At 42.4% G+C, this 15,135-nt stretch overlaps 1 protein-coding gene across 1 annotated transcript in view; it reads right to left on the bottom strand.

Moving 5' to 3' along the window:
* ANKFN1 (ankyrin repeat and fibronectin type III domain containing 1) overlaps positions 1-15,135 on the bottom strand; it is a 265,159-nt gene that overhangs the window by 80,093 nt on the left and 169,931 nt on the right. The gene's annotated exons all lie outside the window — the stretch shown is intronic.

Here is a 15,135-nt window from a genome sequence, read left to right as displayed (position 1 = left end):
CCATAGTGGATCAGTGGTTAGTATATACAGCACTGAAGTCCTGGATTCAAATCCAACCAAGTACAACATGTGCAGGTAGGGAGTATGTTCTCCCAGGTTTGTGTGAGTTTCCTCACAGTTTCCTTACATTGTGAGTCCTACTTGGGACAATGTTTGGAGTTTCATCTCTCCTCCTGTATATCCTGCAGATAGGACACTATATACAATCTGCTCCTCCTGTATACCCTGCAGATAGGACACTATATACAATCTGCTCCTCCTGTATACCCTGCAGATAGGACACTATATACAATCTGCTCCTCCTGTATACCCTGCAGATAGGACACTATATACAATCTGCTCCTCCTGTATAACCTGCAGATAGGACACTATATACAATCTGCTCCTCCTGTATATCCTGCAGATAGGACACTATATACAATCTGCTCCTCCTGTATACCCTGCAGATAGGACACTATATACAATCTGCTCCCCCTGTATATCCTGCAGATAGGACACTATATACAATCTGCTCTTCCTGTATATCCTGCAGATAGGACACTATAAACAATCTGCTCCTCCTGTATACCCTGCAGATAGGACACTATATACAATCTGCTCCCCCTGTATATCCTGCAGATAGGACACTATATACAATCTGCTCCTCCTGTATAACCTGCAGGTAGGACACTATATACAATCTGCTCCTCCTGTATAACCTGCAGATAGGACACTATATACAATCTGCTCCTCCTGTATAACCTGCAGATAGGACACTATATACAATCTGCTCCTCCTGTATATCCTGCAGATAGGACACTATATACAATCTGCTCCCCCTGTATATCCTGCAGATAGGACACTATATACAATCTTCTCCTCCTGTATATCCTGCAGATAGGACACTATATACAATCTGCTCCTCCTGTATATCCTGCAGATAGGACACTGTATACAATCTGCTCCTCCTGTATACCCTGCAGATAGGACACTATATACAATCTGCTGCTCCTGTATATCCTGCAGATAGGACACTATATACAATCTGCTCCTCCTGTATATCCTGCAGATAGGACACTATATACAATCTGCTCCTCCTGTATATCCTGCAGATAGGACACTATATACAATCTGCTCCTCCTGTATATCCTGCAGATAGGACACTATATACAATCTGCTCCTCCTGTATACCCTGCAGATAGGACACTATATACAATCTGCTCCTCCTGTATATCCTGCAGATAGGACACTATATACAATCTGCTCCTCCTGTATATCCTGCAGATAGGACACTATATACAATCTGCTCCTCCTGTATATCCTGCAGATAGGACACTATATACAATCTGCTCCTCCTGTATACCCTGCAGATAGGACACTATATACAATCTGCTCCTCCTGTATATCCTGCAGATAGGACACTATATACAATCTGCTCCTCCTGTATATCCTGCAGATAGGACACTATATACAATCTGCTCCTCCTGTATATCCTGCAGATAGGACACTATATACAATCTGCTCCTCCTGTATATCCTGCAGATAGGACACTATATACAATCTGCTCCTCCTGTATATCCTGCAGATAGGACACTATATACAATCTGCTCCTCCTGTATATCCTGCAGATAGGACACTATATACAATCTGCTCCTCCTGTATATCCTGCAGATAGGACACTATATACAATCTGCTCCTCCTGTATATCCTGCAGATAGGACACTATATACAATCTGCTCCTCCTGTATATCCTGCAGATAGGACACTATATACAATCTGCTCCTCCTGTATATCCTGCAGATAGGACACTATATACAATCTGCTCCCCCTGTATATCCTGCAGATAGGACACTATATACAATCTGCTCCTCCTGTATATCCTGCAGATAGGACACTATATACAATCTGTTCCTCCTGTATACCCTGCAGATAGGACACTATATACAATCTGCTCCCCCTGTATATCCTGCAGATAGGACACTATATACAATCTGCTCCTCCTGTATAACCTGCAGATAGGACACTATATACAATCTGCTCCTCCTGTATATCCTGCAGATAGGACACTATATACAATCTGCTCCTCCTGTATACCCTGCAGATAGGACACTATATACAATCTGCCCCTCCTGTATATCCTGCAGATAGGACACTATATACAATCTGTTCCTCCTGTATACCCTGCAGATAGGACACTATATACAATCTGCTCCCCCTGTATATCCTGCAGATAGGACACTATATACAATCTGCTCCTCCTGTATAACCTGCAGATAGGACACTATATACAATCTGCTCCTCCTGTATAACCTGCAGATAGGACACTATATACAATCTGCTCCTCCTGTATATCCTGCAGATAGGACACTATATACAATCTGCTCCTCCTGTATATCCTGCAGATAGGACACTATATACAATCTGCTCCTCCTGTATAACCTGCAGATAGGACACTATATACAATGTGCTCCTCCTCTATACCCTGCAGATAGGACACTATATACAATCTGCTCCTCCTGTATATCCTGCAGATAGGACACTATATACAATCTGCTCCTCCTCCTGTATAACCTGCAGATAGGACACTATATACAATCTGCTCCTCCTGCTCTATAACCTGCAGATAGGACACTATATACAATCTGCTCCTCCTGTATATCCTGCAGATAGAACACTATATACAATCTGCTCCCCCTGTATATCCTGCAGATAGGACACTATATACAATCTGCTGCTCCTGTATACCCTGCAGATAGGACACTATATACAATCTGCTCCTCCTGTATAACCTGCAGGTAGGACACTATATACAATCTGCTCCTCCTGTATAACCTGCAGATAGGACACTATATACAATCTGCTCCTCCTGTATAACCTGCAGATAGGACACTATATACAATCTGCTCCTCCTGTATATCCTGCAGATAGGACACTATATACAATCTGCTCCTCCTGTATATCCTGCAGATAGGACACTATATACAATCTGCTCCCCCTGTATATCCTGCAGATAGGACACTATATACAATCTTCTCCTCCTGTATATCCTGCAGATAGGACACTATATACAATCTGCTCCTCCTGTATATCCTGCAGATAGGACACTGTATACAATCTGCTCCTCCTGTATACCCTGCAGATAGGACACTATATACAATCTGCTGCTCCTGTATATCCTGCAGATAGGACACTATATACAATCTGCTCCTCCTGTATATCCTGCAGATAGGACACTATATACAATCTGCTCCTCCTGTATATCCTGCAGATAGGACACTATATACAATCTGCTCCTCCTGTATATCCTGCAGATAGGACACTATATACAATCTGCTCCTCCTGTATATCCTGCAGATAGGACACTATATACAATCTGCTCCTCCTGTATATCCTGCAGATAGGACACTCTATACAATCTGCTCCTCCTGTATATCCTGCAGATAGGACACTATATACAATCTGCTCCTCCTGTATATCCTGCAGATAGGACACTATATACAATCTGCTCCTCCTGTATAACCTGCAGATAGGACACTATATACAATCTGCTCCTCCTGTATAACCTGCAGATAGGACACTATATACAATCTGCTCCTCCTGTATAACCTGCAGGTAGGACACTATATACAATCTGCTCCTCCTGTATAACCTGCAGATAGGACACTATATACAATCTGCTCCTCCTGTATATCCTGCAGATAGGACACTATATACAATCTGCTCCTCCTGTATATCCTGCAGATAGGACACTATATACAATCTGCTCCCCCTGTATATCCTGCAGATAGGACACTATATACAATCTTCTCCTCCTGTATATCCTGCAGATAGGACACTATATACAATCTGCTCCTCCTGTATATCCTGCAGATAGGACACTGTATACAATCTGCTCCTCCTGTATACCCTGCAGATAGGACACTATATACAATCTGCTGCTCCTGTATATCCTGCAGATAGGACACTATATACAATCTGCTCCTCCTGTATATCCTGCAGATAGGACACTATATACAATCTGCTCCTCCTGTATATCCTGCAGATAGGACACTATATACAATCTGCTCCTCCTGTATATCCTGCAGATAGGACACTATATACAATCTGCTCCTCCTGTATATCCTGCAGATAGGACACTATATACAATCTGCTCCTCCTGTATATCCTGCAGATAGGACACTCTATACAATCTGCTCCTCCTGTATATCCTGCAGATAGGACACTATATACAATCTGCTCCTCCTGTATATCCTGCAGATAGGACACTATATACAATCTGCTCCTCCTGTATATCCTGCAGATAGGACACTATATACAATCTGCTCCTCCTGTATATCCTGCAGATAGGACACTATATACAATCTGCTCCTCCTGTATAACCTGCAGATAGGACACTATATACAATCTGCTCCTCCTGTATAACCTGCAGATAGGACACTATATACAATCTGCTCCTCCTGTATATCCTGCAGATAGGACACTATATACAATCTGCTCCTCCTGTATATCCTGCAGATAGGACACTATATACAATCTGCTCCTCCTGTATATCCTGCAGATAGGACACTATATACAATCTGCTCCTCCTGTATATCCTGCAGATAGGACACTATATACAATCTGCTCCTCCTGTATATCCTGCAGATAGGACACTATATACAATCTGCTCCCCCTGTATATCCTGCAGATAGGACACTATATACAATCTGCTCCTCCTGTATATCCTGCAGATAGGACACTATATACAATCTGCTCCTCCTGTATATCCTGCAGATAGGACACTATATACAATCTGCTCCTCCTGTATATCCTGCAGATAGGACACTATATACAATCTGCTCCCCCTGTATATCCTGCAGATAGGACACTATATACAATCTGCTCCCCCTGTATATCCTGCAGATAGGACACTATATACAATCTGCTCCTCCTGTATACCCTGCAGATAGGACACTATATACAATCTGCCCCTCCTGTATATCCTGCAGATAGGACACTATATACAATCTGTTCCTCCTGTATACCCTGCAGATAGGACACTATATACAATCTGCTCCCCCTGTATATCCTGCAGATAGGACACTATATACAATCTGCTCCTCCTGTATAACCTGCAGATAGGACACTATATACAATCTGCTCCTCCTGCTCTATACCCTGCAGATAGGACACTATATACAATCTGCTCCTCCTGTATAACCTGCAGATAGGACACTATATACAATCTGCTCCTCCTGTATAACCTGCAGATAGGACACTATATACAATCTGCTCCTCCTGTATATCCTGCAGATAGGACACTATATACAATCTGCTCCTCCTGTATATCCTGCAGATAGGACACTATATACAATCTGCTCCTCCTGTATAACCTGCAGATAGGACACTATATACAATCTGCTCCTCCTGTATACCCTGCAGATAGGACACTATATACAATCTGCCCCTCCTGTATATCCTGCAGATAGGACACTATATACAATCTGTTCCTCCTGTATACCCTGCAGATAGGACACTATATACAATCTGCTCCCCCTGTATATCCTGCAGATAGGACACTATATACAATCTGCTCCTCCTGTATAACCTGCAGATAGGACACTATATACAATCTGCTCCTCCTGCTCTATACCCTGCAGATAGGACACTATATACAATCTGCTCCTCCTGTATAACCTGCAGATAGGACACTATATACAATCTGCTCCTCCTGTATAACCTGCAGATAGGACACTATATACAATCTGCTCCTCCTGTATACCCTGCAGATAGGACACTATATACAATCTGCTCCTCCTGTATATCCTGCAGATAGGACACTATATACAATCTGCTCCTCCTGTATATCCTGCAGATAGGACACTATATACAATCTGCTCCTCCTGTATATCCTGCAGATAGGACACTATATACAATCTGCTCCTCCTGTATAACCTGCAGATAGGACACTATATACAATCTGCTCCTCCTGTATAACCTGCAGATAGGACACTATATACAATCTGCTCCTCCTGTATATCCTGCAGATAGGACACTATATACAATCTGCTCCTCCTGTATACCCTGCAGATAGGACACTATATACAATCTGCTCCTCCTGTATAACCTGCAGATAGGACACTATATACAATCTGCTCCTCCTGTATATCCTGCAGATAGGACACTATATACAATCTGCTCCTCCTGTATACCCTGCAGATAGGACACTATATACAATCTGCTCCTCCTGTATAACCTGCAGATAGGACACTATATACAATCTGCTCCTCCTGTATATCCTGCAGATAGGACACTATATACAATCTTCTCCTCCTGTATACCCTGCAGATAGGACACTATATACAATCTGCTCCTCCTGTATAACCTGCAGATAGGACACTATATACAATCTGCTCCTCCTGTATATCCTGCAGATAGGACACTATATACAATCTGCTCCTCCTGTATATCCTGCAGATAGGACACTATATACAATCTGCTCCTCCTGTATATCCTGCAGATAGGACACTATATACAATCTGCTCCTCCTCCTGTATAACCTGCAGATAGGACACTATATACAATCTGCTCCTCCTGTATATCCTGCAGATAGGACACTATATACAATCTGCTCCTCCTGTATACCCTGCAGATAGGACACTATATACAATCTGCTCCTCCTGTATAACCTGCAGGTAGGACACTATATACAATGTGCTCCTCCTCTATACCCTGCAGATAGGACACTATATACAATCTGCTCCTCCTGTATACCCTGCAGATAGGACACTATATACAATCTGCTCCTCCTGTATATCCTGCAGATAGGACACTATATACAATCTGCTCCTCCTGTATATCCTGCAGATAGGACACTATATACAATCTGCTCCTCCTGTATATCCTGCAGATAGGACACTATATACAATCTGCTCCTCCTGTATATCCTGCAGATAGGACACTATATACAATCTGCTCCTCCTGTATACCCTTCAGATAGGACACTATATACAATCTGCTCCTCCTGTATAACCTGCAGATAGGACACTATATACAATCTGCTCCTCCTGTATATCCTGCAGATAGGACACTATATACAATCTGCTCCTCCTGTATACCCTGCAGATAGGACACTATATACAATCTGCTCCTCCTGTATATGCTGCAGATAGGACACTATATACAATCTGCTCAGCCATTCCTATATACTTACAAGCACTCCCTTCCCCCCATGTACAGTATATTACATGCCATTCTACTATATATATTCTCGGTACACTCCCTGCAGATTTGTGCCTCGCGCTTTGTTACTTGGTTTGTTCTATCTTCTCTTTCTTTCGGACACATTTCCATTTCATAGGAAAGAAAACAATCTTCTCCATCTTAGACGGCATTTTCCAAGTTCCTCAGCACTAAAGTAAATCTGAGTGTCTGAACCTGACGACAATGTGTTAGTTTATCTCAAGAGACACAGAAATTGTGAGGGCGAGGAGATACTGTATTTTGTCTCCAGGATTATGGCATTAGTAAATCTAACAATGGTGACGAGAGCCCTGTCAGCCGCTCTAAGGAACTGCTGACGAACACACGCACAATTCCTTCTCTCCTTCTCTTGTCTGTCAAGACATTTCTTTGTCCATCATACAGATAAAATGTTTATTCGCAGAGATAACCGCCATCGCGATTGTAGACGGAGGTGGTTTGTTATTCTAACGCTGATCTAAGGAAGAAAGTGGAAGAAATTATAACAAAATATCCTTTTACAGTCTCTGAATAGCTACAATGTATTCTAGGAGATACTGATCCTCATTGAGGAGATCCAGCCGGTGATCCACATATGGAAATCCACTCTCCTCCATAAGGAAGCAATCCATCCCATCCTATCTGTAGACCTCTATAGACGGCTGTTTTGGGCTCATGGTCACATCTCGCAGCTGTTTCGGGTTTCTTGTTTGTTGTTAGTACCAAGTAGGGTACTGGATGGCTACATGAGCGGCAAGAATCCTAAAAAAGTTGACTATAGCTAAGGCCCCACTGGCCAAATCCGCAGCACTAAAGCATGAACCCATTGCGGACTTTCTCTTAACATTATATCTACCGAAAAGCCGCCGGTGTTTCCGTAGATATAATTGACATGCTGCGATGGCTTCGCAAATCGCAGCGTGTCCGTGCTGTGATCTTTTCCGCAAAGTGGGGATGGGATTCGCATGAATCCCATCCACTTTGCCTGCACTGAACAACACCGCGATTTTTCCTGCAGCGTCTCCGCTACATTTCCGGTCCGTGGATGGATATTTGGTTTGGCTGATATGGGATTATATCCACTATAATACTATGGGCAGATGTTGGGGCTTTAAATATGGCCCCTGCTCAGGAACTGTACTATAGCCACCATGTGGTCTCTGTCTTATAGCAGAGACCCATTGACAATACCCATGACCAGAGTCCTTCCAATGGGTCAACTAAGAGATCTGATCATTGACAAGACTGCCATGTTTTTCCAGATCAACACCCTGCGGAGCAAGGTCAAGGGGCTACTGAAATACATTAATATGGTATGTAGAGATGAGCGAACACTGTTCGGATCAGCCGACCCAAACAGAACGCTCCCATAGAAATAAATGGAAGCACCTGTGACGCTGACTTTGCCGGCGGCCGGCGTCACAGGTGCTTCCATTCCTTTCTATGGGAGCGTGCTGTTCGGATCGGCTGATCCGAACAGTGTTCGCTCATCTCTAATGGTATGGTATCTAGGACCCCTTATGGATCAAGTCCCATAAGGAGGGTCTGTATTTAAAAAAAAAAAAAAAAATTTAACTTTCTGCAATTGAAAAAATCCAAATTATAAAATTATTCATTCGATGCAGTGAACGCATAAAAAAAATCAAAATGGCTGAACTGTAATTCTTTTGCTGTTTGATCTCCCCCCAAAAATTTATAAAAAGAAATCAAAAAGTCATAAAATTACAAAAGTAAATATAAATAAAAAGTACAGCTCGCCCCGCAAAAAATAAGACAAAGTTCTATACAAGGAATTATAGAATCAGAATATGGCAACTCAAAGAATTCTTTTTATTTGTCCGAGTTTTAGATTTTTGTTAAGGTACTACTATAATAAAAAAAAATCTATAAATTTGTTACTTCCATAATCCTACAGACCCGCACAGTCAACGCCATAAAAGCGAAATCCATTAAAAAATTGACCATTTTTTTCTAATTCCATCCAACCTGAAATTTTTTTACAGCTTCCTTTTTCTATAGTTCCTTGTATGAAACAGTAAGGAAGGAGGCCAGCAGCTAGAGATGGACGTCTGAGCTCTCTGGTCCACAGATTGGAGTGTCGACAAAGTGAATAAAATATATGACCTTTAGTTGACAAAAACATACTGCACAACGCGTTTCCAGCTCCATATGCTCTTCTTCAGGTGCACAATTACTTGCCAGGTGAGGTCAGATGTGTGAGTATAAGCACGCTAGGTGCTCTTACCCTTTCATAGTTCTCGTTGTATGGAACTGTGTCTTATTTTTTGTGGGGCAAGCTGTACTTTTTACATAGTCCAGTCATATTAATGTGACCACCGCCTACTTTTGATGTCAACGTTAAATAACCACTCGCAGAAGTCACGTGTCATCGGCCATTTGGGTGCACTCATCATTGTGGAAGGCAGGATGGATCAACACAAGTATGTATCTATCCTTGCGGACCATGTTCACCCCTACATGCGAATTGGATGATCTACCAGCAGGACAACATGACATGTCATAAAGCTCGTAGTGTACGTGTGTGGTTTGAGGAGCACCAGGATGAGTTTACCGTACTCCCTTGGCCAGAAATTCCCCGGACTTGAACCCAATCGAGAACCTATGGGACTACCTCGATTGGGTTGTTCGCGTCATGGATGCTCAACCGCAGCTGGCCACGGCACTGGAGTCGGCATGGCTCAACATCCCAGTGATCATCATCACAACATCGCCTCTCTTCCTGCACGTCTCGCAGCGGGCCGCTCTGCCAAAGGTGGTTATTCTGGATTTTGACAGGTGGTCACATTAATGGGACTGGACTGTGTATTCATTGTAGGGAATATTACATGGTACCATTGTAAAGTACAATTTGTCCTGTAAAAAATAAGCCCCATACGGACTTGTGAATGGATAACTAAAAAACAGTTACGGCCATTGAAAAAAGGGAGTGAAAAACGAAAAGGAAAAAAATACAAGGTCTTGGGTAGGAAAATTAGTTGGGGGGGGGGGGAGGGGGCAAGAACGTGTCCTATGTAGAAACACAAAAAAAATTGGTTACGGCAACTCAGGTCAGGCGTGAATTGGAGATCTTTATAGAAAGCGGTTCATACAAAAACATTCTAATAAGGTTTATTTGTCTTGTCGGCCCCGGTCTAATCATTAATCAGGCCATGAAAGGAGTAATCTAAATTTAATACCAGATGAATTTAAGAGCAATTTACTTGGCACCAGCTGCCGGATTTTCTCAGCAAAATATCTATTAAAAGCGAGCGTTGGGTTCCCGTTGTGCGTGCTAATTTTAGCAAATAAGCGACTTGACAGTGACCTAAAATGTACCGTAATCGTGTCTGTCTTCACGAACCCCATCACGTGGGCCGACTCAACTCCGCAAGTCGTAAATCTTCGCACAATCTTCCGTCCCGACGATGAGTTTTCTCGGTGCCAAATATCAGTTTGTAAGTCGTTAAATCGATATTAAAAAAAAAAAAAAAAAAAAAAAAAAAAAATTCCAAAAATATTCCAAAAAAAAAAAAAAAGGATAAACATTTTGTAATGATGTGAAACGAAATCTGATCTGGGGGATAATAAAGGTAATAAATGTGTTATCCTTTCTCTAAAGTAATAAGTAACACATTTAGCCCCGGAATTAAGACGTATTTTCTTGGAAGGCAGTGTACACAAACACAAACCGCAACAGAAGACTGGAGGAGGAGGAGGAGGAGGAGAAAAAAAAAAGGGTTTAAGGAATTACTGGGATAATCCCGGGACATAAAGGTCACTTTGTAACTTGCAGAGCCTTTGACAACAGGACTGTTTTAGCAATGTATGAAAGGAGCTGTCAATGGCCTGTTAATACATTCATTCCAATAAACCCCGCAGAATGGAAGGGATTGCCGGAGGAGGACAGAGGTCAGGCGGCTACAAGTATTTGTTTGGTGCACTTCTATAAAAGGTGAAGCCATATGGAAGCTCGTGTGGCACAGGAATGAGCCTGTTGAAATGACTTGCCAAATAAGTGAATGCTACAAACATACCAGTAACAGGATACAGAATTAGCAGATTAAATAGCAGCCATTGTACGCGGCGGAGGAATGCGCCGAGATGAGAAAATAAAGCGAGATTAAAGTGCGGAGATTTACAATGTGTCTCATCTATATCTTCCATCCACAGATCTTAGCTTATCTGCATATGTCTATTTGTGTAGGGTACAGCTATATAAACACGTCGTATGCTAGAATGTATCCGCAGCTGTGGGGCCGTGTCAGTGGATCTTTAGCTTTCTACCGACTTTCCCTATATCTGTCTAGTTAGGACGACTATAGCGACCGAGATGTATTCCTGGTCAGACAAGTGTCTTATATTTTATCAGGCCGGACATATACGGCTACATTATATCATCACCAACTATGATAATATACTATAATGATATATATAATACATTGTATCTTTATGTTTCTGGTGACTTTCCCAGCATAAGTCCACATCGGACGACTATTGTGACCAAGATCAAGATGAATTCCCGATTATACAAATGTCCTATATATGATCAGGCTGGACATATACCGCCACATAATATCATCACATACTATGATAATAATGATATATATAATACATTGTACAGTATCTTTATGTTTCTGGTGACTTTCCCTATATCTGTCTAGTTAGGACGACTATAGCGACCAAGATGTATTCCCGATCAGACAAGTATCCTATAGTTTATCAGGCCGGACATATCCAGATATTTATCTACATAATATCACCATATAATATAATAATAATAATAATAATAATAATAATAATAATAATATCAATAATACATTGCATCTTTATGTTTCTGCCAACTTTCCCAAGTTAGGATGACTATAGCAACCAAGATGTATTCTTAATCAGACAAGAGTCTTATATTTTATCAGGCTGGACATATAGGGCCACATAATATCATCATATACCATGATAATAATGATATACTGTATATAATACATTGTATCTTTATGTTTCTACCGATTTTTCTACCGATGTTCTGGGAACGGCTGACAGCGGACCCTCACCGATCTCACTGATAGGCCATAAATTTTTAAAATGTTCATAACCTCTAGAAAGATTATTTCACTACTGGTATTGATTTCCTTATTCTCAGGATGGGTCATCAATAAGAGATGAGAGGACGTCCAACACCAAGAACCCCTGCTGATCAGCTGTGCTTGGGCAAGTGCCAAACTTTTCACTGCAATGTAAGTACTGAAAGTACTGGGTCAAGGTCTTCACAAGCAAGGGGTCCCAAGTATTGGACCTCCACTGACTGCTTATTGATGACGTATCCTGAAGATAGGTTATCACCTGCAGATAACTGGAGGGGTTACCACTGAGAGGCCTCTGATACCCCCAACTCTTTCTCTTGTAGAGATATTACATCACCAGTAAGCGAGTGGCGCTCATCACCCTGGAGAGTTGAGTACAGTGACCTCAACAGGCAGAATGAGCGTCACTCTCTGCTGCCAGAGTTGGATTTTTACAAAGGAGATAGCAGTGGGAATCAGTCTTTCCCTGACCACTATAATGATGCTGTGGGACTCTGGTGATCTCCAGTTGGCCGCTGGCTCTTACCCCTCCAGGCCCAGTTACACCCCTGCAAGCCGACATCTTAGGCATACAGAAAGCCCTTGACCCAAATGCAAAATCGATAATGGGGCCCTTACCTACTCTGCACCATAGAATAGGGGTAGAAGGATGTTTGGGGCCACCTCAAGATCTAGGGCCCAGTAGCAACTGCTACCAATGCACCCCTTTGCTCACCTCTTCAAGACTCTGTAGAATGTCCCGGGGTCCTTTGAGATCCAATCACAGTCCTCAGCAGAGCCCAGGTTGGTGATTTCACCCAGGAGGCCGGAAGAGGCCAGAAGCAAGAGGCAAGAAGAGAAGACTGGATGCAAGTGTCAATGGAGGCCATATCACAAGCCTCAGCAGTCCCCCGAGGCCACTGATGTCATCCAGGAGGCCAGAAGACGGTAAGAGAGAACTCGAAAAAGTGAGGAAAGGTGAATATGAGCAGGTTATTATTTTTCCTTACCTCCCCGGGGTCTTTGATTATTATACTTTGTATAATGGTAACACTTCCAGTTTGGAACAAGAACAGAAACTCACTGGCAAATTTTTGCAAGTTGGATCTCACCAGGTTCATCCATCTTTCATACTCAACTCTACTAGGTATTGTTTATGTCTATACAAGAATTTTCTGAAGTTCTAATGTGAGATATCACAAATTTGCAGACAGTTAATGGTGAACACATCTGTATCTGTGCTATGGATGCATACTGATGGTGTGCTGCCGATAGACGAGTGGTGAAGCAGCGCTGTCTCCAGGGCCACACCAAGTCATCTCTCTCCTCCCCTGCTGAAAACGCTAAGCTAGCCCAGGACAGGTCGCACGCACCTTGTTTTTTTTTTTAAAGCGACCTGTCCTGGACTGGCTTAGGTCAGCCAAAATGCCGACCCACAGCTGAGATGATAGCGCCGCCAGGGGCCACCGCCTCACCTCGCCTCAGGTGCAGAACTGTGGAGCTGGCCATTAAGGGCAGAAGCCAGTGCTCCGAATGTGTACGTACTACCCAGATGGAGGGATAAAGAAGCGGAGGAGATGTCCCTTGCCCCACCTCGAATTCCCCATCCATGCAAGACTAAAATCTACTTCTCAAAAAGACCTCCCCGGATCTGAGATCGGTCAGAAGCTCATTTATTTTTTGGATTCAGTTTATAGCTTTTGGAAAGTGGTTTCCTCCTCCTCTTTAGGGATGTAATCACCCATGAATATAACAAATGTAAAAATGTCCAAAATCGCTAGAAGTTACTTGGCGCCAGCTACGAGCTCGGAAAAACCGAATTCATTAGGCAACTGAATGCCCTATCAGCGAGCGGAGCGGCGGCGGTGCAGTCTCTCTAGCGCTGTAGGGGTTCATAAAGATAAATGAATGATCTTGTTTCCATAAGCATTTACATTTTTCCAGAAGATTAAGCATTCGAAAACAAGATAGTCCCTGGATGATTTAGTCATATACGCGGCATCCAAGAACCACTGATGGATCCAACCCATACAGACGCGGCATGGTTTCAATTATTTCACTTTACTACAAGGGTATTTTGTAAACTTGCTTTTATTTCTTCGATTTTTTTCACCATTTATTACTCCACCGCAATTTCTAGGATCTTGTTTTTTCCGGAATTATGTTTTGTTACGTTTTTTTTATATTTTAATATTTGTGGAACCGATCTCGTCATCTTTTATTGCTAGTGGTGGACATCAATCTTCTAATTTTATGGTCCTGATGGGAAACTCAGTATCAAACCAACCACATTGTGACTGAGCACCAGCGTACGTTTAAGATAGTCCGACCAATACACCAATTTTATGAATATGCAAATGAGGTTCAAGAGCAACGTGTATCAGGGTTCTGATATAATTGAACACATTTTTTTAAAGAACTGGTGCAAGTATTATGGTGCTCGGCAAAATGTTACTAGAATACAGCGGTCCCCGTTGTTTTTTTTACAAATTTCTACTCCAAAAACATCATTTTTCACCATGATGGTCCACGAGGCAAGATGGGATGTCAAGGTCAATAGAACAGGGGTGCTCAACATTCAAATAAAGGTCTGATCTAAACAGCAGGTGAGCCCGTTCTGTATTTACAGTATTTTTCAGACAAAAATATGCGACTGGACTGGTTAGAAGATGCACTGCAGGTTTAGATACGTTTTTACTGTTTGGGGGACACTAACGAGGCATAATACTATGCCGGGTGCACTAACGTGGTGATATGCTGTTTGGGGGGGGGGGGGCACTAACGAGGCATTATACTTTGCAGCAGAGCACTAACTGGCATTATACTGTCCTGGGGACACTAACGTGGCATTATACTGTGCCAGGAGCACTAAAGTGGC

Source organism: Leptodactylus fuscus, chromosome 6 (genome assembly GCF_031893055.1).
Source record: "Leptodactylus fuscus isolate aLepFus1 chromosome 6, aLepFus1.hap2, whole genome shotgun sequence".
NCBI classification, from domain to species: Eukaryota; Metazoa; Chordata; class Amphibia; order Anura; family Leptodactylidae; genus Leptodactylus; species Leptodactylus fuscus.
This window is presented reverse-complemented; position numbering and strand designations above follow the sequence as displayed.